Source organism: Salmo salar, chromosome ssa20 (genome assembly GCF_905237065.1).
Source record: "Salmo salar chromosome ssa20, Ssal_v3.1, whole genome shotgun sequence".
NCBI lineage: Eukaryota > Metazoa > Chordata > Actinopteri > Salmoniformes > Salmonidae > Salmo > Salmo salar.
The window spans coordinates 81,617,572-81,644,095 of NC_059461.1; the positions used below are offsets into that span (position 1 = coordinate 81,617,572).

Genomic DNA, 26,524 nt, shown 5'->3' on the forward strand with positions numbered 1-26,524 from the left:
GTTAAACAGACTGGTCTACAATAAGATGTATTTAACAGGGGAAATACTGATGCAATTGTTGCCCTTGGGGCTCTGTGAAGTGATTTTCCTCTCTAAAATAATACAATTATTAAGTTAGCTCTGTCATGCTTGAATGTAACAGATTGTCTTGTTTGCCTGTGGTCAGTCCTCCTAGAAAATCCCAACTCGAGAATTTGGTATCCCAATCAACTAGTCCTCTATACTTAAATATAGATGTGAAAGAGACAGCAACTATCTAATCCACATCTTAATGAAGTGCCTACAGTAGGTGTAGAGAACAGGATTGTGTTTTTTCATCTGACTGTATTCTGTTTACAGCCCTGGAGCAGGTTGTCTGAGTACCTGCATGTTTTATATTCCCAGGGAATGAAAACCAACCAACAATAACTATAATAATATTTGTTGTCGTCCTAAAAGGCTGAGGGAAAATGAGACTCTAGCGGATAAGACAGAAACAACATGTAGAAGAAGGCCTTCAAATATTATCTCAGTACCTCCAGTTGAAACATTATTCTCTCAGTTCCTACAGTAGAAACATTATTCTCTCTTCACCTCCAGTAGAAACACTATTCTCTCAGCACCTCCAGTAGAAACACTATTCTCTCAGTACCTCCAGTAGAAACACTATTCTCTCAGTTCCTCCAGTAGAAACACTATTCTCTCAGTACCTCCAGTAGAAACACTATTGTCTCTTCACCTCCAGTAGAAACACTATTCTCTCAGTACCTCCAGTAGAAACACTATTATCTCAGTACCTCCAGTAGAAACACTATTCTCTCAGTACCTCCAGTAGAAACACTATTCTCTCAGTACCTCCAGTAGAAACATTATTCTCTCTGTTCCTCCAGTAGAAACACTATTCTCTCAGTACCTCCAGTAGAAACACTATTCTCTCAGCACCTCCAGTAGAAACATTATTCTCTCAGTAACTCCAGTAGAAACACTATTCTCTCAGCACCTCCAGTAGAAACACTATTCTCCCAGTTCCTCCAGTAGAAACACTATTCTCTCAGCACCTCCAGTAGAAACACTATTCTCTCAGTTCCTCCAGTAGAAACACTATTCTCTCAGTACCTCCAGTAGAAACACTATTCTCTCAGTACCTCCAGTAGAAACACTATTCTCTCAGTACCTCCAGTAGAAACACTATTCTCTCAAACACAAACACAAACAGACCCCACAGAGCCCCAGGACAGCAACACAATCAGACCCAACCAAATCATGAGAAAACTAAAAGATAATTACTTGACAGATTGGAAAGAAATAACAAAAAAACTGAGCAAAATATAATGCTATTTGGCCCTAAACAGAGAGTACACAGTGGCAGAATACCTGACCACTGTGACTGACCCAAACTTAAGGGAAGCTTTGACTATGTACAGACTCAGTGAGCATAGCCTTGCTATTGAGAAAGGTTGCTGTAGGCAGACCTGGCTCTCAAGAGAAGACAGGCTATGTGCACACTGCCCACAAAATGAGGTGGAAACTGAGCTGCACTTCCTAACCTCCTACCAAATGTATGACCATATTAGAGACACATATTTCCCTCAGACTACACAGATCCACAAAGAATTCAAAAACAAACCCAATTTTGATAAACTCCCATATCTATTGGATGAAATACCACAGTGTGCCATCACAGCAGCAAGATTTGTGACCTGTTGCCACAAGAAAAATGCAATCGGTAAAGAACAAACACCATTGTAAATACAACCCATATTTATGTTTATTCATTTTCCCTTTTGTTGTTTATCTATTTGCACATTGTTACAACACTGTATATAGACATAATATGACATTTGAAATGTGTAATATTTACTGTTCACTTTTAATTGTTAATTTCACTTCTGTTTATCCATTTCACTTGCTTTTGCAATGTAAACACGTTTCCCATGCCAATGGAGAGAGAGCGAGAGGGAGAAGAGAGAGAGAGGAGAGAGAGGTAGTGTAGTAACAGTTTGCCCCTATAAAGAACCTGACGCCCTCTATTGATCCCATAACCTTTACAGATGAGAGAGATGAGACCGCATCACAGGGGACCGATAACACACACACACACACACACACACACACACACACACACACACACACACACACACACACACACACACACACACACACACACACACACACACACGCACACTATCTCTCTTGCTCTCTCTCTCTCATACACAGTATCTTACTATCTATCTCTCTCTCTTTCACACACAGTCCTCGCTTTATCTTTCTCTCTTTCTCTGTCGTTCTCTCTCTTTCTCGCTCTCTCTTTTGTCTTCCTCTTCAATTCCCAGGTGTTTAATTACAAGCGGTCCATTATTCCGATGTTCAGCACAGAACATAATGAATTTCCATTTTTCTACAAATGAAACGACATGAATCAGCGCTACTTTAATCAAAACTAAATTAAGTAGCAAATGATAACAAACTGACTGGAGAGGAGCATTACATGCTTTATTTTACCTTCATTTAACTAGGTAAGTCAGTTAAGAACAAATTCTTATTTACAATGACAGCCTAGGAACACACACACACACACACACACACACACACACACACACACACACACACACACACACACACACACACACACACACACACACACACACACACACACACTGTGTAACTCCAACAGTGGTGTCAGCTCTCTCTACAAATATGGAAGGGGTTATTTCCATGCCAACAAGAGGCAGACCAGAAAAGAGACTCCTCGGGATGATTCTAAGATTCTTTGATTCTGTGTTATCTAAATAAATCTATCACACACACATCAGACACACGTCATGTCAATCAAACCATGTCCTCGGTGTGTCTCTTCATAAACAACAACTGGTGCGCTGCTTCCAGTGTGAAGGAAATCTCAAGCTTTTTCTCACTTGATATAGAATACCTCATGGTAAGCTGCAGACCAAGAGAGTTCTTATCCGTAATCATCAGGAACTGTATGGGGCCATAAACAAACAAGAAGCCTCTCACCCAGAGTCAGCGTTTTTGATGAGTAGGGAGTTTAATGCGGGGAGACGTAAAACCGTTCTGAGATTCCGTCTAATCTAAAGAAATCTTTCACACACACATCACACACACATCATTTCACACACACACGCCAAACTGTGTGTGTGTGTTTGTGTGCGTGTGTGTACAGTATATGTGTCTGTGTGCTACACACCCATCCGCAATTGCTAATAACACATCCGCAACCGCCTGACTATATGTGATAAAGTGAAAATCAGAGGCCCGCACCCTTCCCCTAAGCCACTAATATAGAAAATGTAAGCTGCAGTCAGAGACTTTGTTGACAGGGGGGGGCAGGTTTTATTTAGCCTGATTTACATGTTTCTGCCAACAATTTCCATTATTTGGTAGGCAATTTTTTGGGCTATTTGGTATGCTATTTGTTAGTCCACTTGTCTACAGTGCCTTCAGAAAGTATTCACACACCTTGACTTTTTCACATTTAGTTGTGTTACAAAGTGGAATTAAAATGGATTTCATTGTCATTTTTTGTCAACGATCTACGTAAAATACTCTGTTATGTCAAAGGGGAAGAAAAATTCTAACATTTGTAAAAAAAAGGAAAAAAAAAAGAAAAATAAATCACTTGATACGTATTCACACCCCGAGTCAATACATGTTAGAATCACCTTTGATACGTGTTCACACCCCGAGTCAATACATGTTAGAATCACCTTTGATACATATTCACACCACGAGTCAATACATGTTAGAATCACCTTTGATACGTATTCACACCCCGAGTCAATACATGTTAGAATCACCTTTGATACGTATTCACACCCCGAGTCAATACATGTTAGAATCACCTTTGATACGTATTCACACCCCGAGTCAATACATGTTAGAATCACCTTTGATACGTACTCACACCCCGAGTCAATACATGTTAGAATCACCTTTGATACATATTCACACCACGAGTCAATACATGTTAGAATCACCTTTGATACATATTCACACCCCGAGTCAATACATGTTAGAATCACCTTTGATACATATTCACACCCCGAGTCAATACATGTTAGAATCACCTTTGATACATATTCACACCACGAGTCAATACATGTTAGAATCACCTTTGATACGTATTCACACCCCGAGTCAATACATGTTAGAATCACCTTTGATACGTATTCACACCCCGAGTCAATACATGTTAGAATCACCTTTGATACGTATTCACACCCCGAGTCAATACATGTTAGAATCACCTTTGATACGTATTCACACCCGAGTCAATACATGTTAGAATCACCTTTGATACGTATTCACACCCCGAGTCAATACATGTTAGAATCACCTTTGATACGTATTCACACCCCGAGTCAATACATGTTAGAATCACCTTTGATACATATTCACACCACGAGTCAATACATGTTAGAATCACCTTTGATACATATTCACACCCCGAGTCAATACATGTTAGAATCACCTTTGATACATATTCACACCCCGAGTCAATACATGTTAGAATCACCTTTGATACATATTCACACCACGAGTCAATACATGTTAGAATCACCTTTGATACGTATTCACACCCCGAGTCAATACATGTTAGAATCACCTTTGATACGTATTTACACCCCGAGTCAATACATGTTAGAATCACCTTTGATACGTATTCACACCCCGAGTCAATACATGTTAGAATCACCTTTGATACGTATTCACACCCCGAGTCAATACATGTTAGAATCACCTTTGATACGTATTCACACCCCGAGTCAATACATGTTAGAATCACCTTTGATACGTATTCACACCCCGAGTCAATACATGTTAGAATCACCTTTGGAAGTGATTACAGCTGTGAGTCTCTCTGGGTAAGTCTCTAAGAGCTTTCCACACCTGGATTGTGCAACATTTAACAATTATTATTTTTCAAAATTCTTGAAGCTCAAATTGGTTGTTGATCATTGCTAAACAACCATTTTCAGTTCTTTCCATAGATTTTCAAGCAGATTTAAGTCAAAACTGTAACTCGGCCACTCAGGAATATTCACTGTCTTCTTAGTAAGCAACACCAGTGTAGATTTGGCCTTGTGTTTTAGGTTATTGTCCTGCTGAGGGGTGAATTCATCTCCCAGTGTCTAGTAAAAGCAGACTGAACCAGGTTTACGTTTACTTTTATTTTTTATCCCGAAAAACTCCAATGCGACAGTAACGAGTACAAGCATACCCATAACATGATGAAGCCACCACTATGCTTGCAAATATGGAGAGTGGTACTCAGTAATGTATTGTGTTGGATTTGCCCCAAACATAACACTTTGTATTCAGGACAAAAAGTGAATTGCTTTGCCACATTTTTTTGCAGTATTACTTTAGTGTCTTGTTGCAAACAGGATGCATGTTTTGAAATATTTTGTATTATGTACAGGCTTCCTTCTTTTAAATCTGTCAACTTGGTTAGTATTGTGGAGTAACTATAATGTTGTTGATCCATTCTCAGATTTCTCCTATCACAGCCATTAAACTCTGTAACTGTTTTAATGTCACCATTGGACATGGTCAAATCCCTGAGTGGTTTCCTTCACCTATGGCAACTGAGTTAGGAAGGACGCCTGTATCTTTGTAGTGACTGGGTGTATTGATACACCATCCAAAGTGTATTTAATACTCAATATTCCTTTGAGCATCATTACTTTTACGAGATGTATTTGTGCCATCATGTGCATTAGTAGAACAATTTCTAACCTTTTTACATTTGTTTTTACTTATACTTGTATGTTGACTTATCCTTATTGACGTTGAGGTTTTCAGTTTCGCCGGACTTTTCGCAAATTGAACTATGGGGCGTTTCAGGCCCCAAAGTGAACATAATTGTACACTCGCAAACTCTTTCAAAAACAAGGGCTGAGGGGCTTACGATGCGAGCTTCCCTTGTTTGGCTAATCGTTTGGACCGGCGTCCAGATGGGGGCGGGGATTTCCCCGAGGGCATAAGGGTAAATGGACGAGGGTGTGTCTTTTATGAGTTTGAAACGCAGCCTCTGTCTTGTGACTGTTGAATTTGTATAGCGCCTCACAATCATCACACATACCATAACCGGCACTGCCATCATCTTTTACCACTTCAACACATCTTTACCAAACATTACTTTACCAAACATACCCTCCCTTCTCTTTATTTTCAACTCTACATTTCTCACCTTTTTTCTTATTGAATTAAACTCCGACATTGTCCTTTTTGCCTCCGTTCCCAAAAGCATTTGGCGATTGGCATGTCAGGTATTTGGCACGAGTACAGTTAGGCCCTTATAGGCTTATGCACTAATGCCAGATAGCCTACAATAATGAAAGAAAAACCTCAATGTAGACTATAGATATATATTGCACAATACTTATTCATTCAAATATTTTTTATAGTATTGTTTTCTCTTTATTCAACCCGCCCGCCACCGACTGCCCTTCATCAACATAATATTTAATGACGCTAATATTTAAACCCACCCGCCCTGGTGATATAACCTCGGGGACTGTGGGTTATGAGTCAACCCACAGATCACTAATGTGTGTGTGTGTGTGTGTGTGTGTGTGTGTGTGTGTGTGTGTGTGTGTGTGTGTGTGTGTGTGTGTGTGTGTGTGTGTGTGTGTGTGTGTGTGTGTGTGTGAATGTGTGTTTCTTCTGAGTGTTTATTTCAGGCTTGCAAAGGGAGGGTATATTACTGGAAACTTTCAGAGTTTACCAGTGATCTTCCAGAATTTGGGTATTTTTCAAAGATTTTACATAGAATCTATCATAAAACATCTAGTGGACCTTTTGAGTACTTCAGATTATCACAGGTGTCTAATTATCTCTGGCCCACTGTGTGGCCTTATCACATGTAAAATAGATGAAATAATTTAATAAAATAATAAAAAAATACAAAATACAATGACAAAGCTGTAAAACATTATCCTAAATATAAACCATTGGTGTTTAATATGAGGGTTTCAGCATGAAATATCCTTTCTTTTTTTTACAAACTGTTATTTAGTTTAATATGTCAGTATGGATTTGTTGTCAATGTTTTGGTGTCAAACTGTTTTGGTGTCAAACTATATAAAAAGTCAATAGTTGGAAGAGTTGCAGATTGTTGATTAGATGCTTTTGTCATGAATTAGGCTGTTTTCTCTTGAACCATATGGTCTGTCTACTAGAAACTCATGGACAATATGGACACAGATATAATACATTAATACTATATATTAATACATTTTTTAAGTTATTCAAGTATAAAATACCAAAGTTACGATGTATTGCCATACATTTTCTGTTAATTACCAAAATGACTTCTGGTGACTTTGGTAAATGACTGGTAGCTTTGGTAAATGACTGGTAGCTTTGGTAAATGAAATCAAATCAAAGTTCATTTGTCACGTGTGCCGAATACAACAGGTGTAGAACTTACAGTGAAATGCTTACTCACCAATAGTGCAAAAAAGGTATTAGGTGAACAATTGGTAGGTAAAGAAATAAAACAACAGTAAAAAGACAGGCTATATACAGTAGCGAGGCTGTAAAAGTAGCGAGGCTACATACAGACACCGGTTAGTCAGGCTGATTGAGGTAGTATGTACATGTAGATAAGGTTAAAGTGACTATGCATATATGATGAACAGAGAGTAGCAGTAGCATAAAAGAGGGGTTGGCGGGCAGTGGGTGGGACACAATGCAATGACTGGGAGCTTTGGTAAATGACTAGAAGCTTTAGTAAAGGACTGGTAGCTTTGGTAAATTATTGGTAGCTTTGGTAAATGACTGGAAGCTTTGCTAAATGACGGGAAGTTTTAGTAAAGGACTGGTAGCTTTAGTAAAGGACTGGTAGCTTTGGTAAATTATTGGTAGCTTTGCTAAATGACTGGAAGCTTTAGTAAAGGACTGGTAGCTTTGGTAAATGACTGGAAGCTTTAGTAAAGGACTGGTAGCTTTGGTAAATTATTGGTAGCTTTGCTAAATGACTAGAAGCTTTAGTATAGGACTGGTAGCTTTGCTAAATGACTGGAAGCTTTAGTAAATGACTGGTAGCTTTGGTAAATTATTGGTAGCTTTGCAACCCCAGTTCATTTATTTAATCTGTAATGAATCACAGAATCCACTGCAGCCCAAGGCGCCATAAAAACACACCCTAGCTCCTCAGGGAGTACAAACACAAACACACACACATATTCACACATACTGTACACACACACACACACACACACTGTACACACACACACACACTGTACACACTGATGGAGTAAACATGCATTGAGACAATTGAGTGGAGTGACAAAGCACTTAGGAAAACCAACATCAGAGCAGAGCAAGGCAGAATGCATTGACACACACTGAGAAACTCCACTCACATTCCCAGGGTTGGGGAGTAACTGATTACATGTATTTTGCTTAATGTAATCTGATTACAAAAAAAACTGTGACTGTAATCAGTTACGTAACCAGCAAAAATATTGTCATCAGATTACAAATACTATATTTCTTCTTTGATTACTTTTACTGTTTTCTCAATGACATCAATTCAGTATTGAAAAAAGGCCCAAGTTTAAGTTTGTTCTACCTGAGCGAGTCTGACCACAAGTCAGAGACCACTATGATGACACACCACACGCTTTTAATGGGTCCTTTTTGCCTTCTTCTAATGCCTTTCAAGGGTGAAAGTAATCAGGTTACGTTACTGTGTTTGGGTAATCAAAAAGTTACGTTAACTGCTTACAATTTTGACAGGTAACTAGTAACTGTAAAGGAATACATTACAAAGTAACCTACCCAACCCTGCACAAACACACTCTCTCTCTCTTTCTGCATAAACTCTACCCAAACTACAATATACTGTGCTCTCCACTAATATTGGCACCCTTGGTAAATATGAGCAAAAGGGTCTGTGAAAAAATGTTTTTGCTGTTTTTATTTTTTTTAATAGTTTTTCTGGGATTGATCAGTGTTAAGATTGCAGATAGATTGTAGGTTCCATCAATTTGATTGTTTGCATCACTTCCAATCCCCCATATATTTTTTTGAAAATATATACACAGTGGCTTGCGAAAGTATTCACCCCCTTTGGTATTTACCTATTTTGTTGCCTTTCAACCTGGAATTAAAATAGATTTTGCTTTAGCAGAATGCTTAGGGTCATTGCTGCTGGAAGGTGAACCTCCGTCCCACTCTCAAATCTCTGGAAGACTGAAACAGGTTTCTCTCAAGAATTTCCCTGTATTTAGCGCCACCCACCATTCCTTCAATTCTGACCAGTTACCCAGTACCTGCCGATGAAAAACATCCCCACAGCATGATGCTGCCACCACCATGCTTCACTGTGGGGATGATGATCTCGGGGTGATGAGAGGTGTTGGGTTTGCGCCAGACATAGCGTTTCCCTTGATGGCCAAAAAGCTCAATTTTAGTCTCATCTGACCAGAGTACCTTCTTCCATATGTTTGGGGAGTCTCCCACATGCCTTTTGGCAAACACCAAAAGTGTTCGCTTATTTTTTTTCTTTATGCAATGGCTTTTTTCTGGCCACTCTTCCGTATAGCCCAGCTCTGTGGAGTGTACGGCTTAAAGTGGTCCTATGGACAGATACTCCAATCTCCGCTGTGGAGCTTTGCAGCTCCTTCAGGGTTATCTGTAGTCTCTTTTTTGCATCTATTATCAATGCCCTCCTTGCCTGGTCAGTGAGTTTTGGTGGTTGGCCCTCTCTTGGCAGGTTTGTTGTGGTGTTATATTCTTTCAATTTTTTAATAATGGATTTAATGGTGCTCCGTGGGATGTTCAAAGTTTCAGATATTTTTTTATAACCCAACCCTGATCTGTACTTCTCCACAACTTTGTCCGTGACCTGTTTGGAGAGCTCCTTGGTCTTCATGGTGCCGCTTGCTTGGTGGTGCCCCTTTCTTAGTGGGGTTGCAGACTCTGGGGCCTTTCAGAACAGGTGTACATATACTGAGATCATGTGACAGATCATGTGACACTTAGATTGCACACAGGTGAACTTTATGTAACTAATTATGTGACGTCTGAAGGTAATTGGTTGCACCAGATATTATTTCGGGGCTTCATATCAAAGGGGGTGAATACATATGCACGCACCACTTTTCTGTTTTTTAGAAACAAGTAATTTTTTTCATTTCACTTCACCCATTTGGACAATTTTGTGTATGTCCATTACATGAAATCCAAAATACAATCCATTTACAGTACAGGTTGTAATGCATCAAAATAGGACAAATGCGAAGGGGGATGTATACTTTGCAAGGCACTGTACATACAAACATATACACATACACACTTACATAGATATAAGTACATATACATACAGTACCAGTCAAAAGTTAGGACACACCTACTCATTCAAGGGTTTGTCTCAAAACTATGAAATAACACATATGGAATCATGTAGTAACCAAAAAAAAGTGTTAAACAAATCAAAATATGTTTTACATTTAGATTTTTCAAAAGTAGCCACCCTTTGCATTGATGACAGCTTTGCACACTCTTGGCATTCTCTCAACCAGCTTCATGAGGAGTCCTTTACCAACAGTCTTGAAGGAGTTCCCACATATGCTGAGCATTTGTTGGTTGCTTTTCCTTCACTCTGCGGTCAAACTCATCCCAAACCATCTCAATTGGGTTGAGGTCGGGTGATTGTGGAGGCCAGGTCATTTGATGCAGCACTCCATCACTCTCTGGTCAAATAGCCCTTACATAGCCTGGAGGTGTGTTTGGGGTCCTTGTCCTGTTGAAAAACAAGTGATAGCCAAACTAAAAGCAAACCAGATGGGATTGCGTATCGCTGCAGAACGCTGTGGTAGCCATGCTGGGTAAGTGTGCCTTGAATTCTAAATAAATCACAGACAGTGTCACCAGCAAAACACCCCCACACCATCACACCTCCTACTCCATGCTTCACGGTGGGAACCACACATGCGGAGATCATCTGTTCACTTACTCTGCATCTCACAAAGACACAGTGGTTCCACCTGTCTAATGTCCATTGCTCGTATTTCTTGGTCCAAGCAAGTGTCTTCTTCTTATTGGTGTTCCCGAGTGGCGCAGCGGTCTGAAGCACTGCATCTCAGTACATCACTACAGACCCTAGTTCGATTCCAGACTGTATCACAACCAGCCATGATTGGGAGTCCCATAGGGGAGCGCACAATTGGCCCAGTGTTGTTCGGGTTAGGGTTTGGCTGGGGTAGGCCGTCATTGCAAATAAGGATATGTTCTTAACTGACTTGTTCAATAAAGGTTGAATAAAACAAATAGTAGTGGTTTCTTTGCAGTAATTTGACCATGAAGGCATGATTGACACAGACTCCTCTGAACAGTTGATGTTGTGTCTGTTACTTGAACTCTTTGAAGCATTTATTTGGGCTGCAATTTCTAAGGCTGGTAACTCTGATGAACTTATCCTCTGTAGCAGAGGTAACTCTGGGTCTTCCTTTCCTGTGGTGGTCCTCATGAGAGCCAGTTTCATCATAGCACTTGATGGTTTTTGCAACTTGAAGAAACATTCAAAGTTATTGACATTTTACAGATTGACTGACCTTCATGTCTTATAGTAATGAAGGACTGTCGTTTCACTTAGCTTATTTTTTTTATTTTACCTTTATTTAACTAGGCAAGTCAGTTAAGAACAAATTCTTATTTTCAATGACAGCCTAGGAACAGTGGGTTAACTGCCTTGTTCAGGGCAGAATGACAGATTTTTACCTTGTCAGCTTGGGGATTCGATCTTGCAACCTTTCAGTTACAAGTCCAATGCTCTAACCACTAGGCTACCTGCCACCCCATTTGAGCTGTTCTTGCCATAATATGGGCTTGGTCTTTTACCAAATAGGGCTATCTTCTGTATACCAACCCTACCTTGTCACAACACAACTGATTGTCTCAAACACATTAATAAGGAAAGAAATTCCCCAAATTAACTTTCAACAAGGCAAACCTGTTAATTGAAATGCATTCCAGGTGACTACCTCATGAAGCTGGTTGAGAGAGTGCCAAGAGTGTGCAAAGATGTCATCAAGGTAAAGGGTGGCTACTTTGAAGAATCTCAAATATAAAATATATTTTGATTTGTTTAACACTTGCATGATTCCATATGTGTTATTTCATAGTTTGGATGTCTTCACTATTATTCTACAATGTAGACAATAGTTAAAATAAAGACAAACCCTTGAATAAGTAGGTGTGTCCAAACCTTTGATACTGGTACTGTACATATTTATACACATCTTTTTCTAAATATATTTTACTTTATTACTTTCTAACCTTACCTCCCTTACTAATTGGAGTAAACTAGTGAACAACACTTAGGCTTCTACTTCCAGCTTATACATACTCTATACATTTTACAGACAGTCTATTTTAACAATAGTTATCATTTGTTTGTTTTTACTCCTGTCCTTCCTCGAACCTCAACCTCTCCCATGTATTTCTTTCACAAAAGTTCTGAACCTATATACATTTTACGGACACTATGTTTTACATGAGTTATCTTGTTGTTATTAGTTGTTATTATTGCCAACCTTCAGCTCCATTCAACCCCTCACATCTATCTCTGAACACCATCCATGCTGGATTTCTATTGCCATATATTTTCCAACTGTGCTGTGATGTTTCACAATAGTTCTAAACCTTTCTATCCTCATAATTTCTAGAGATTGTAAATGTAATTTTTTTTTTTAAATAAAACTATTATTATATTATTGATCGATTAACTATGACTTTTCAGATCACCCAGTAGTGCTATCTGCAGAGTTAGCTCCAGGTAAATGTTGCAATTCTTCAGCCATTCCTGGACCTGTGACCAAAAACAAGCTACATATGGACAGCACCAAAACACATGATCTAATGATTCTGTCTCTTCACAGGAAAATCTGCAGAGCTGGGAAGGTTGTATCCCCCATATATATAACATTCTATTGGTTGCAAGAATGTTGTATAATAATTTAAATAGAAAAATTCTAAGTTTTGAATCCAGCATTGTTTTGCGTATCAGTTCCATGAAAATGGTATATTAAAAATCTCTTCTTAACTATTTTGCAATCAATATGGCACAGCTGTCACTTTGTTGGTCCTTAAATTAAACTGGTATACTTTTTTATTTAGCACAATTTTCTTTAACCAATTATGGTCTTTAATGCAGGTCCAGCAGACAAGTTCTCTACTTTCTCCCCCTTCCACTTTCCTCTTCCAGTTTTGTGGTAATGCTGCAACTAGTTGGTTGTAATTTTGAGCAGAGCAGAAATGTCCATATATTTTTGTTAGCTGCATGTGTGACATAACTCCACCAGTCCTATTTATGATATCATTTACAAAGATTATACCATTTAATTGTTTTATTTTACAAAAATAATGTTTTTTTAATCTATTAATATATTTGAGTTTAACCATAATATTTGTTGTATTATTTGATCAGTTTTTTTCTGGTTGATTAAATTGAAATTGCAAACAATATTCTATGGCTGAGGGGGCTCTGCTACTCTAGTAGGTCTCTGTCCAAATTCCTCTTATCCTTAGTGGGTGTCTAGGGTATAGGGTTGGGGTCCGTTCCATCATGATGGCTCCTTAACAGCTTCTACCCCCAAGCCATAAGACTGCTGAACAATTCATCAAATGGCCACCGGACTATTTTATCTCCACCATGTTGGTTGAGTACTTTTGTGTTCCAATTCGTTATATTTGAAGATGTTATCCATTTATAAAATACTATAAATGGAAAGTTAAATAATTATTTTCCAACATTCCCTATCATGAATGAATATGTATTATTACAATCCCTACCATGGCTAATATTTGGTGTTCCTTTATTTGAGTCCTTTATGGGAACTTTGTAATATTTACAATAGCCATGGAGTAGTCTGTGTCTCGGAACATTTGGTTGTCAATATACAGTTTATCAACTACGAGAACTACACGCTTCGCTTTTAATCTATTCTCCTTGAAGATTGGGTACAGAACTTTGCGCCGTTCTGCAATTTCCCTCAGGATCATTCATGCCTATTTTCGTGCCAGCGAGTCTTTTACCCAGGCTTTTAACCATTACTTTATCCTTAAAGAAAGCAAATTTGGCAACGATTGGGCGCTCATCTCTCTGTCCTCTTTGTCCAAAATTGTGTACACGTTCGAGATGGATTTTATCGACAGCATCGAATGGGATTTGAAGCTCTGTGAGAAAGAATTGTGCTTGTTTTGGTAAATTTGCCTATACATTTCTCATTCCTTATGATTTGTTTTGTGTGGTTATCCAGATTGAATGCTATTACCCGCGAGTATATGAAGTGGTAATATATAGTCTAACGTACAGATGTTTAATATTATGTTTTATCTTGAGGTAATCTGCACCGCTGTGTTCAGTCCGCCAACTTGGAATAGCTACAAAAACATTTATTTCCTGATCTGGGGTGTCACGTCCTGAGCATAGTAAGTGGTTATTTTCTATGGTAGAGTAGGTCAGGGCGTGACAGGGGGTGTTTGTCTATGTTTTGTATTTCTATGTTCAGTTCCTAGTTTTGTATTTCTATGTTGGTTTTGTTTGGTATGATCTCCAATTAGAGGCAGCTGGTCGTCGTTGTCTCTAATTGGAGGTCATATTTAAGTTGATGTTTGTCCCACCTGTTTTTGTGGGTGATTATTTGTGAGTAGTGTTTGTTTATCCTCTGCGTCACGGTTTGTTATTTTGTAGATTTCAGTTATTTTATGTATTGCATAGTTTTCACGGATTAAATAAATATGTGGAACGAAACACGCTGCACTTTGGTCCGATCCTTTCTAAAGCCGTGATAGGGGTGCAAATGTAATGTGTCTTTGCTTTTTATCCTCTTGGTATTTCAAAATATTCACAAAAATCAAACCTTTAATTGAAGTAAAATTATTGAAAAAAATACATGTGAAATAAATATTTATCTCCGAAACATGTGTGCCACAATTTTTGCCAACCCTATAAATTATTCTGAGAAAAATCTAACTGAAGTACACTACTGTTCAAAAGTTTGGGGTCACTTAGAAATGTCCTTGGTTTTTAAAAACAAAACACCAGTCTCAACGTCAACAGTGAAGGGACTCCGGGATACTGGCCTTCAAGGGCAGAGTTCCTCTGTCCAGTGTCTGTGTTCTTTTGCCCATCTTAATCTTTTCTTTTTATTGGCCAGTCTGAGATATGGCTTTTTCATTGCAACTCTGCCTAGAAGGCCAGCATCCCGGAGTCATCTCTTCACTGTTGACATTGAGACTGGTGTTTTGCGCGTACTATTTAATGAAGCTGCCAGTTGAGGACTTGTGAGGCATCTGTTTCTCAAACTAGACACTCTAATGTACTTGTCCTCTTGCTTAGTAGTGCACCGGGGCCTCCCACCTCTTCTATTCTGGTTAGAGCCCGTTTGCACTGTTCTGTGAAGGGACTAGTACACAGTGTTGTACGAGATCTTCAGTTTGTTGGCAATTTCTCGCATGGAATAGCCTTCATTTCTCAGAATAAGAATAGACTGATGAGTTTCAGAAGAAAGTTCTTTGTTTCTGGCCATTTTTAGCCTGTAATCGAACCCAAAAGTGCTGATGCTCCAGATACCCAACTAGTCTAAAGAAGGCCAGTTTTATTGCTTCTTTAATCAGGACAACAGTTTTCAGCAGTGCTAACATAATTGCAAAAGGGTTTTCTAATGATCAATTAGCCTTTTAAAATTTTAAACTTAGATTAGCTAACACAACATGCCATTGGAACACAGGAGTGATGGTTGCTGATAATGGTCCTCTGTACACCTATGTAGATATTCAATAAAAAAAAATCAGCCGTTTCAAGCTACAATAGTTATTTACAACATTAACAATGTCTACACTGTATTTCTGATCAATTTGATATTATTTTAATGGACAAAATAATTGCTTTTCTTTCAAAAACAAGGATATTTCGAAGTGACCCCAAACTTTTGAAAGGTAGTGTATATTCCCATTCATATTTTATGTTTATAAATTTACTTGAGTGATTAGGAACACTTAAGTGGTAAGCCGTGACTTCCTGTTTCACTGGGGTATAAATACGAGGTGACATACAGGCCAAGTTCACATACTCATCCATCACTATGGGAAAGACCAGAGAATACAGTAATGATGTGTGACAAAAGGTTGTTGAGCTGCACAAATCAGGAAATTGCTATAAGAAAATAGCTCAATGGTTGAAAATCAGGGCAATAATGAAGAAGTTTAAAGCAACAGGAGATGTTAACAATCGGCCCGGAAGAGGACGTGTTTCTATATTGACCCCACGCACAGTGAGGAGGATGGTTCGAGTGGCCAAAAAAAACTCCAAGGATCAAAGCTGGAGAATTGCAGACGTTAGTTGAGTCTTGGGGTCAGAATGTCTCCAAAACTCCGATCAGACATAACCACAAGTTGTTTGGGTGGGTTGCCATAAAAACGCCTTGGCTGTCATCAAACAACAAACTCAAGCGCCTACAGTTTGCCAAACGTTACTGGAACTTTCAATGGGACCGTGTTCTATGGTCAGATGAGACCAAAATAGAGCTTTTTGGAAACAAACACCAGAGGTGGGTTTGGAGTAGACAGAACGATATCCATGCAGAAAAATCCCCACTGTGAAGTATGGTGGTGGATCTTTGATGTTGTGGGGCTGTTTTTCTTCCAAAGGCCCTGGACAACTTGTTAGGATACATGGTATCATGGACTCCATCAAGTACCAGCAGATATTACATCTAAACCGGACTGCCTCTGCTAGGAAGCTTAAACTGGGCCGTGGTTGGATCTTCCAGCAGGACAATGATCCAAAGCACACCTCAAAATCAACACAAAAATGGTTCACTGACCACAGAATCAAGGTTTTGCCATGGCCACCCCAGTCCCCTGGTCTAAACCCCATAGAAAACCTGTGGGATGAGCTGAAGAGGAGAGTCCACAAGCGTGGACCTGGGAATCTGAAGGATCTGGAGAGATTCTGTAAGGAGGAATGGTCTCAGATCCCTCAGAGCTGTTATCTTGACTAAGGGAGGTTGCACAAACTATTGAATGAAGAGGTGCCAATAATTATGATCAGATTCATAATTATTTTTACTTTAATTAAAAGTTAAGATTGTTGTGAATATTTTGAATGAAAGACCAAGAGGATAAACAATAAAGATTTTTTTTCTTCACAACCCTCATATTTACCAAGCGTGCCAGTATTAGTGGAGGGCACTGTTGTTACTGGCTGCCACCACGAGGGACGGTGGGAGAGAGAAAGAATCAATACTAACAAACTCCAAACACACTCACAGGGGAACGCAAGGGTGGGTTGATGTGTGTGTGTGTGTGTGTGTGTGTGTGTGTGTGTGGTGTGTGGGGGTGTGTGTGTGTGTGGTGTGTGGGTGTGTGTGTGTGTGTGTGTGTGTGTGTGTGTGTGTGTGTGTGTGTGTGTGTGTGTGTGTGTGTGTGTGTGTGTGTGTGTGTGTGTGTGTGTGTGTGTGTGTGTGTGTGTGTGTGTGTGTGTGTGTGTGTGTCTGAGTCACTATAGATCCCTGGCGGGTGCAGCTTGCAGGTGGTAAGAATGCTTGCAGGTTGAGGTCCTTCAGAGAGTGAAGGAGTGATCCCATCTAATCCCTGTTAGGAGGTTCAGAGCTGGGTTACTATTCAGCACTTAGTGACAAATGGATTGATAAAAACAGTTTTACGTGTAATGTGATTGATTATCTTACTGATGTGTGTACATACCTGTCTCCCAGTAACTAAGTGAATGAAGAGCATGATAGCGACGATGATGATGATGATGAGGATGATGATCACTCTGCTATTCAGGTTAGGTTACTGAAGGGATAAATAGAATTGAATAGAAATTCAATGGAATGAGTTTAACATTACATAGGATAACAGGACGTGAGCCTGTCTCTATTCTCCATGGTGCTAACTGTGTAGGTGCTAAAATGTTTATGACTATGTTAATTAAAAGGTTGGCATGGCAACAGAGGCTCAAGAGGCCAGAGTGAGCTTGGCATGCACACACATACACATAACAGTAAGCAGTTGTCCCCTAGTGCATTGAGAGATGTAGTGGGGTCTGCACCTCAAGCAGAAACACCCCAGTACTCTTAAAAGGGAGAGGGGGGGCACAAGGGAGATGTAGAACAAAGCAGAACTGCTAGGAGCAGAGAGGAAGACAGACTGAATGTGTTAGAGAGAAGAGAGATACATAGAAACAGAGAAAGAGAAAGGGAGAGGGAGAGGGGGGGTTGAGAGAGAGAAGAGAGATACATAGAGACAGAGAGAGAGAGAGGGGGGGGTTGAGAGAGAGAAGAGAGATACATAGAGACAGAGAGAGAAGAGAGATACATAGAGACAGAGACAGAAGAGAGATACATAGAGACAGAGAGAGGGGGGGTTGAGAGAGAGAGAGAGAGAGAGAGAGAGAGAGAGAGAGAGAGAGAGAGAGAGAGAGAGAGAGAGTGGGGGTATTGAGACAGAGATATATAGAGAGAGAGACAGATAGGGAGTGTGAGAGAGAGAGAGTGGGGGTTGAGAGAGAGAGAGAGAGAGAGAGAGGGGGAGAGAGGGAGAGAAAGAGTGGGGGTTGAGAGAGAGAGTGGGGGTTGAGAGAGAGAGAGACAGAGAGGGAGTGGGGGTTGAGAGAGAGAGAGACAGAGAGATAGAGTGGGGGTTGAGAGAGAGACAGAGAGGGAGAGAGGGAAGGAATGTGAGGGTTGAGAGAGAGAGTGGGGGTTGAGAGAGAGAGAGAGAGAGAGAGGGAAGGAATGTGAGGGTTGAGAGAGAGAGTGGGGGTTGAGAGAGAGAGAGAGAGACAGAGAGGGAGTGGGGGTTGAGAGAGAGAGAGACAGAGAGATAGAGTGGGGGTTGAGAGAGTGGGGGTTGAGAGAGAGACAGAGAGGGAGAGGGGGTTGAGAGAGAGAGAGTGGGGGTTGAGAGAGAGAGAGAGAGAGAGAGAGAGAGAGAGAGAGGGAAGGAATGTGAGGGTTGAGAGAGAGAGTGGGGGTTGAGAGAGAGACAGAGAGAGAGAGACAGAGAGGGAGTGGGGGTTGAGAGAGAGAGAGACAGAGAGATAGAGTGGGGGTTGAGAGAGAGAGACAGAGAGGGAGAGGGGGTTGAGAGAGAGAGAGAGAGTTGGGGTTGAGTGAGAGAGAGAGAGAGAGGGAAGGAATGTGAGAGAGAGAGACAGAGAGAGAGAGTGGGGGTTGAGAGAGAGACAGAGAGAGAGAGAGACAGAGAGGGAGTGGGGGTTGAGAGAGAGAGACAGAGAGAGAGAGTGGGGGTTGAGAGAGAGAGGGGGGGTTGAGAGAGAGAGAGAGTGGGGGTTGAGAGAGAGAGTGGGGGTTGAGAGAGAGAGAGAGGGGGGGTTGAGAGAGAGAGAGAGAGAGAGAGAGGGTTGAGAGAGAGAGAGAGGGGGGTTGAGAGAGAGAGAGAAAGAGAGAGGGGTTGAGAGAGAGCGAGAGAGTGGGGGTTGAGAGAGTGGGGGTTGAGAGAGAGAGTGGGGTTGAGAGAGAGAGAGAGAGGGGGGTTGAGAGAGAGAGAGAGGGAGTGTGGGGGTTGAGAGAGAGAGAGAGAGATAGAGAGAGAGAGTGGGGGTTCAGAGAGAGAGAGAGAAATGGAGTGTGAGAGAGAGAGGGGGGTTGAGAGAGAGAGAGGGAGTGTGAGAGAGAGAGTGGGGGTTGAGAGAGAGAGAGGGGGAGTGTGAGAGAGAGAGAAAGTGGAGAGAGAGAGAGAGAGAGAGAGAGAGAGAGAGAGAGAGAGAGTGGGGGTTGAGAGCCAGACATCTTTCTCATGGCTTCTGGAGGGAAACGCTGTAGGAATGCTCAACCGGTGTCGCTTATTCAGCCGACAGAAACTTTCAACCGGTTCTCCCCATTAAGCGAGTCGGAGTCGGAGGCCGAGACTTCTCTGGTCTCTACTCCTCCCGTTGTGGGGTCTGAGACGCCGACGGCTCCCACCATTAGCTCTGACAAATTGAAAACCCTAGTCATTGGCGACTCCATTACCCGCAGTATTAGACTTAAAACTAATCATCCAGCGATCATACACTGTTTACCAGGGGGCAGGGCTACCGACGTTAAGGCTAATCTAAAGACGGTGCTGGCTAAAGCTAAAACTGGCGAGTGTAGAGAGTATAGAGATATTGTTATCCACGTCGGCACCAACGATGTTAGGATGAAACAGTGATACCTCACATCTCAAAATTGGGTTACTTAATGTTAGATCCCTCACTTCCAAGGCAGTTATAGTCAATGAACTAATCACTGATAATAATCTTGATGTGATTGGCCTGACTGAAACATGGCTTAAGCCTGATGAATTTACTGTGTTAAATGAGGCCTCACCCCCTGGTTACACTAGTGACCATACCCCCCGTGCATCCGGCAAAGGCGGAGGTGTTGCTAACATTTACGATAGCAAATTTCAATTTACAAAAAAAAAAACAATGACGTTTTCGTCTTTTGAGCTTCTAGTCATGAAATCTATGCAGCCTACTCAATCACTTTTATAGCTACTGTTTACAGGCCTCCTGGGCCATATGCAGTGTTCCTCACTGAGTTCCCTGAATTCCTATCGGATCTTGTAGTCATAGCAGATAATATTCTAATTTTTGGTGACTTTAACATTCATATGGAAAAGTCCACAGACCCACTCCAAAAGGCTTTCGGAGCCATCATCGACTCAGTGGGTTTTGTCCAACATGTCTCTGGACCTACTCACTGCCACAGTCATACTCTGGACCTAGTTTTGTCCCATGGAATAAATGTTGTGGATCTTAATGTTTTTCCTCATAATCCTGGACTATCGGACCACCATTTTATTACGTTTGCAATTGCAACAAATAATCTGCTCAGACCCCAACCAAGGACCATTAAAAGTCGTGCTATAAATTCTCAGACAACCCAAAGATTCCTTGATGCCCTTCCAGACTGCCTCTGCCTACCCAAGGACGTCAGAGGACAAAAATCAGTTAACCACCTAACCGAGGAACTCAATTTAACCTTGCGCAATACCCTAGATGCAGTTGCACCCCTAAAAACAAAAAACATCTGTCATAAGAAACTAGCTCCCTGGTATACAGAAAATACACGAGCTCTGAAGCAAGCTTCCAGAAAATTGGAACGGAAATGGCGCCACACCAAACTGGAAGTCTTCCGACTAGCTTGGAAAGACAATACCGTGCAGTATCGAAGAGCCCTCACTGCTGCTCGATCATCCTATTTTTCCAACTTAATTGAGGAAAATAAGAACAATCCGAAATTTCTTTTTGATACTGTCGCAAAGCTAACTAAAAAGCAGCCTTCGCAAATGGAGGATGGCTTTCACTTCAGCAGTAATACATTTATGAACTTCTTTGAGGAAAAGATCATGAACATTAGAAAGCAAATTACAGACTCCTCTTTAAATCTGGGTATTCCTCCAAAGCTCCATTGTCCTGAGTCTACACAACTCTGCCAGGACCTAGGATCAAGGGAGATACTAAAGTGTTTTAGTACTATATCTCTTGACACAATGATGAAAATAATCATGGCCTCCAAACCCTCAAGCTGCATACTGGACCCTATTCCAACTAAACTACTGAAAGAGCTGCTTCCTGTGCTTGGCCCTCCTATGTTGAACATAATAAACGGCTCTCTATCCACCGGATGTGTACCAAGCTCACTAAAAGTGGCAGTAATAAAGCCTCTCTTGAAAAAGCCGAATCTTGATCCAGAAATTATAAAAAACTATCGGCCTATATCGAATCTTCCATTCCTCTCAAACATTTTAGAAAAAGCTGTTGCACAGCAACTCACTGCCTTCCTGAAGACAAACAATGTATACGAAACGCTTCAGTCTGGTTTTAGACCCCATCATAGCACTGAGACTGCACTTGTGAAGGTGGTAAATGACCTTTTAATGACGTCAGACCGAGGCTCTGCATCTGTCCTCGTGCTCCTAGATCTTAGTGCCGCTTTTGATACCATCGATCACCACATTCTTTTGGAGAGATTGGAAACCCAAATTGGTCTACATGGACAAGTTCTGGCCTGGTTTAGATCTTATCTGTCGGAAAGATATCAGTTTGTGTCTGTGAATGGTTTGTCCTCTGACAAATCAATTGTAAATTTCGGTGTTCCTCAAGGTTCCGTTTTAGGACCACTATTGTTTTCACTATATATTTTACCTCTTGGGGATGTCATTCGAAAACATAATGTTAAATTTCACTGCTATGCGGACGACACACAGCTGTACATTTCAATGAAACATGGTGAAGCCCCAAAATTGCCCTCGCTAGAAGCCTGTGTTTCAGACATAAAGAAGTGGATGGCTGCAAACTTTCTACTTTTAAACTCGGACAAAACAGAGATGCTTGTTCTAGGTCCCAAGAAACAAAGAGATCTTCTGTTGAATCTGACAATTAATCTGGATGGTTGTACAGTCGTCTCAAATAAAACTGTGAAAGACCTCGGCGTTACTCTGGACCCTGATCTCTCTTTTGAAGAACATATCAAGACTGTTTCAAGGACAGCTTTTTTCCATCTACGTAACATTGCAAAAATCAGAAATTTTCTGTCCAAAAATGACGCAGAAAAATTCATCCATGCTTTTGTTACTTCTAGGCTGGACTACTGCAATGCTCTACTTTCCGGTTACCCGGATAAAGCACTAAATAAACTTCAGTTAGTGCTAAATACGGCTGCTAGAATCCTGACTAGAACCAAAAAATTTGATCATATTACTCCAGTGCTAGCCTCCCGACACTGGCTTCATGTTAAGGCAAGGGCTGATTTCAAGGTTTTACTGCTAACCTACAAAGCATTACATGGGCTTGCTCCTACCTATCTTTCCGATTTGGTCCTGCCGTACATACCTACACGTACGCTACGGTCACAAGACGCAGGCCTCCTAATTGTCCCTAGAATTTCTAAGCAAACGGCTGGAGGTAGGGCTTTCTCCTATAGAGCTCCATTTTTATGGAATGGTCTGCCTACCAATGTGAGAGACGCAGACTCAGTCTCAACCTTTAAGTCTTTACAGAAGACTTATCTCTTCAGTAGGTCCTATGATTAAGTATAGTCTGGCCCAGGAGTGTGAAGGTGAACGGAAAGGCTGGAGCAACGAACCGCCCTTGCTGTCTCTGCCTTGCCGGTTCCCCTCTTTCCACTGGGATTCTCTGCCTCTAACCCTTTTACAGGGGCTGAGTCACTGGCTTACTGGTGTTCTTCCATGCCGTCCATGGGAGGGGTGCATCACTTGAGTGGGTTGAGTCACTGACGTGGTCTTCCTGTCTGGGTTGGCGCCCCCCCCCTTGGGTTGTGCCATGGCGGAGATCGTTATGGGCTATACTCGGCCTTGTCTTAGGACGGTAAGTTGGTGGTTGGAGACATCCCTCTAGTGGTGTGGGGGCTGTGCTTTGGCAAAGTGGGTGGGGTTATATCCTGCCTGTTTGGCCCTGTCCGGGGGGTATCATCGGATGGGGCCACAGTGTCTTCTGATCCCTCCTGTCTCAGCCTCCAGTATTTATGCTGCAGTAGTTTATGTGTCGGGGGGCTAGGGTCAGTCTGTTACATCTGGAGTATTTCTCTTGTCTTATCCGGTGTCCTGTGTGAATTTAAATATGCTCTCTCTCTTTCTCTCTTTCTGTCTTTCTCTCGGAGGACCTGAGCCCTAGGACCATGCCTCAGGACTACCTGGTATGATGACTCCTTGCTGTCCCCAGTCCACCTGGCCGTGCTGCTGCTCCAGTTTCAACTGTTCTGCCTGCGGCTATGGAACCCTGACCTGTTCACCGGACGTGCTTGTTGCACCCTCGACAACTACTATGATTATTATTATTTGACCATGCTGGTCATTTATGAACATTTTAACATTTTAACATCTTGACCATGTTCTGTTATAATATCCACCCTGCACAGCCAGAAGAGGACTGGCCACCCCTCATAGCCTGGTTCCTCTCTAGGTTTCTTCCTAGGTTTTTGGCCTTTCTAGGGAGTTTTCCTAGGGAGTTTTTCCTAGCCACCGTGCTTCTTTCACATGCTTTGCTTGCTGTTTGGGGTTTTAGGCTGGGTTTCTGTACAGCACTTTGAGATATCAGCTGATGTACGAAGGGCTATATACCACCATCACTAAACTGTTATCATTACCATTACTACCCATACCACTACTACTACCACCGCCATCACTAAACTGTTATCATTACCATTACTACCCATACCACTACTACTACCACCACCATCACTAAACTGTTATCATTACCATTACCACCCATACCACTACTACTACCACCACCATCACTAAACTGCTATCATTACCATTACTACCCATACCACTACTACTACCACCACCATCACTAAACTGTTATCATTACCATTACCACCCATACCACTACTACTACCACCACCATCACTAAACTGTTATCATTACCATTACTACCCATACCACTACTACTACCACCACCATCACTAAACTGCTATCATTACCATTACCACCCATACTACCACCACCATCACTAAACTGTTATCATTACCATTACTACCCATACCACTACTACTACCACCACCATCACTAAACTGCTATCATTACCATTACTACCCATACCACTACTACTACCACCACCATCACTAAACTGCTATCATTACCATTACCACCCATACCATACTACCACCACCATCACTAAACTGTTATCATTACCATTACTACCCATACCACTACTACTACCACCACCATCACTAAACTGCTATCATTACCATTACTACCCATACCACTACTACTACCACCACCATCACTAAACTGTTATCATTACCATTACCACCCATACCACTACTATTTGGAATGATAAACAACAATAATAATAGTAATAACAATAATAGTAATAATAAGTAAGTTACTGCTTACTATGCAGATGTTATTATTCAGTGTCTCTCAGGCTGTGGCAGGCAAATAAATATTTGGCTGCAAGAGCAGCCATTGCTCCTTCGCCCATGAGTATTTTTAGCTTTTCCTCTGGGTTTAATAAGTTCAAATTGTGAATAAATTTAGTAACTTCTGTGAATAAGGAATCTCTTTGTGAGGAATATTTATCACAGTAAAGGAGAAAGTGCATCTCTGTCTCTACCTCCCCTGTCGTGCAGTGGCCACATACACGCTCCTCTTTGGGTAGCCATGTCTTTTTATGTCTGCCGGTTTCTATTGCCAATCGGAGGTCACTCAGCCTGTACTTGGTAAGGATCTGTCTCTGCTTCCTATCTCTGACAGAGTAGAGATAATCAGCCAATTCATATTCTCTGTTTAGGGTCAGATAGCAATTTAGTCGGCTTTGGGATTTTGTTTCGTTTTTCCAATGTTGTAAATATGAGTCCTTTGATTGGTTCATGATTTTGTTTATTTGAATTATTTCTTTCTCTCTCTCTCTCTTTCTCTCTCTATCCCCTCCCCCCTCTCTCTCTCTTTCTCCTCTCTATCCCTCTCTCTCTTCTCTCTCTCGCTCTCTTCTCTCTCGCCCTCTTCATCCCCCACATATGTATTATCCTACCCACCTATCTAATTCAATTCCCTCACTCATCCCCTCAGGATCAACAACAGCTCCTCCACGAAGTGGTAGGCCACACGAGCTCACAGAATGGGACCACCGAGTGCTGAACAGCGTAGCGCATAAAAATTGTCTGTTCTCGGTTGCAACACTCACTACCAAGTTCCAAACTGCCTCTGGAAGCTACGTCAGCACAATAAATGTTACTCGGGAGTGTCATGAAATGGAATTCCATGGCCGAGCAGCTGCACACAAGCCTAAGATCACCATGCGCAATGCCGAGCATCGACTGGAGTGGTGTAAAGCTCGCCACCATTGGACTCTGGAGCAGTGAAAACGCGTTCTCTAGAGTGATGAATCACGCTTCACCATCTGGCAGTCCGACTGACGAATCTGGGTTTGGCAGATGTCAGGAGAAAGCTACCTGCCCCAATGCATAGTGCCAACTGTAAAGTTTGGTGGAGGAGGAATAATGGTCTGGGGCTGTTTGTCATGGTTTGGCTAGGCCCCTTAGTTCCAGTGAAGGGAAATAGTAACGCTACAGCATACAATGACATTCTAGACGATTCTGTGCTTCCAACTTTGTGGCAACAGTTTGGGGAAGGCCCTTTCCTGTTTCAGCATAACAACGCCCCTGTGCACAAAGCGAGGTCCATACAGAAATGATTTGTTGACATCACTGTGGAAGAACTTGAGTGGCCTGCACAGAGCCCTTAACCGCATCGAACACCTTTTGTTGAATTGGAACGCCGACTGTGAACCAGGCCTATCATCCCAACATCACCCGACCTCACTAATGCTCTGTGGCTGAATGGAAACAAGTCCCTGCAGCAATGTTCTAACATCTAGTGGAAAGCCTTCCCAGAAGAGTGGAGGCTGTTTATAGCAGCAAAGGGGGGACCAACTCCATATTAACGCCCATGATTTTGGATTGAGATGTTCGACAAGCAAGTGTCCACATTCTGTATGTGTGTGTACAGTGTGTGTCTGAATGTGTGCGTATCTGTGTCAGTCTCAGTCTCAGTG

The 26,524-nt window shown here is 41.5% G+C and overlaps 1 protein-coding gene across 2 annotated transcripts in view; it reads right to left on the reverse strand.

The window, feature by feature from the left end:
* Positions 1-26,524, reverse strand: part of LOC106581415 (metabotropic glutamate receptor 5) — a 216,895-nt gene that overhangs the window by 132,519 nt on the left and 57,852 nt on the right. The gene's annotated exons all lie outside the window — the stretch shown is intronic.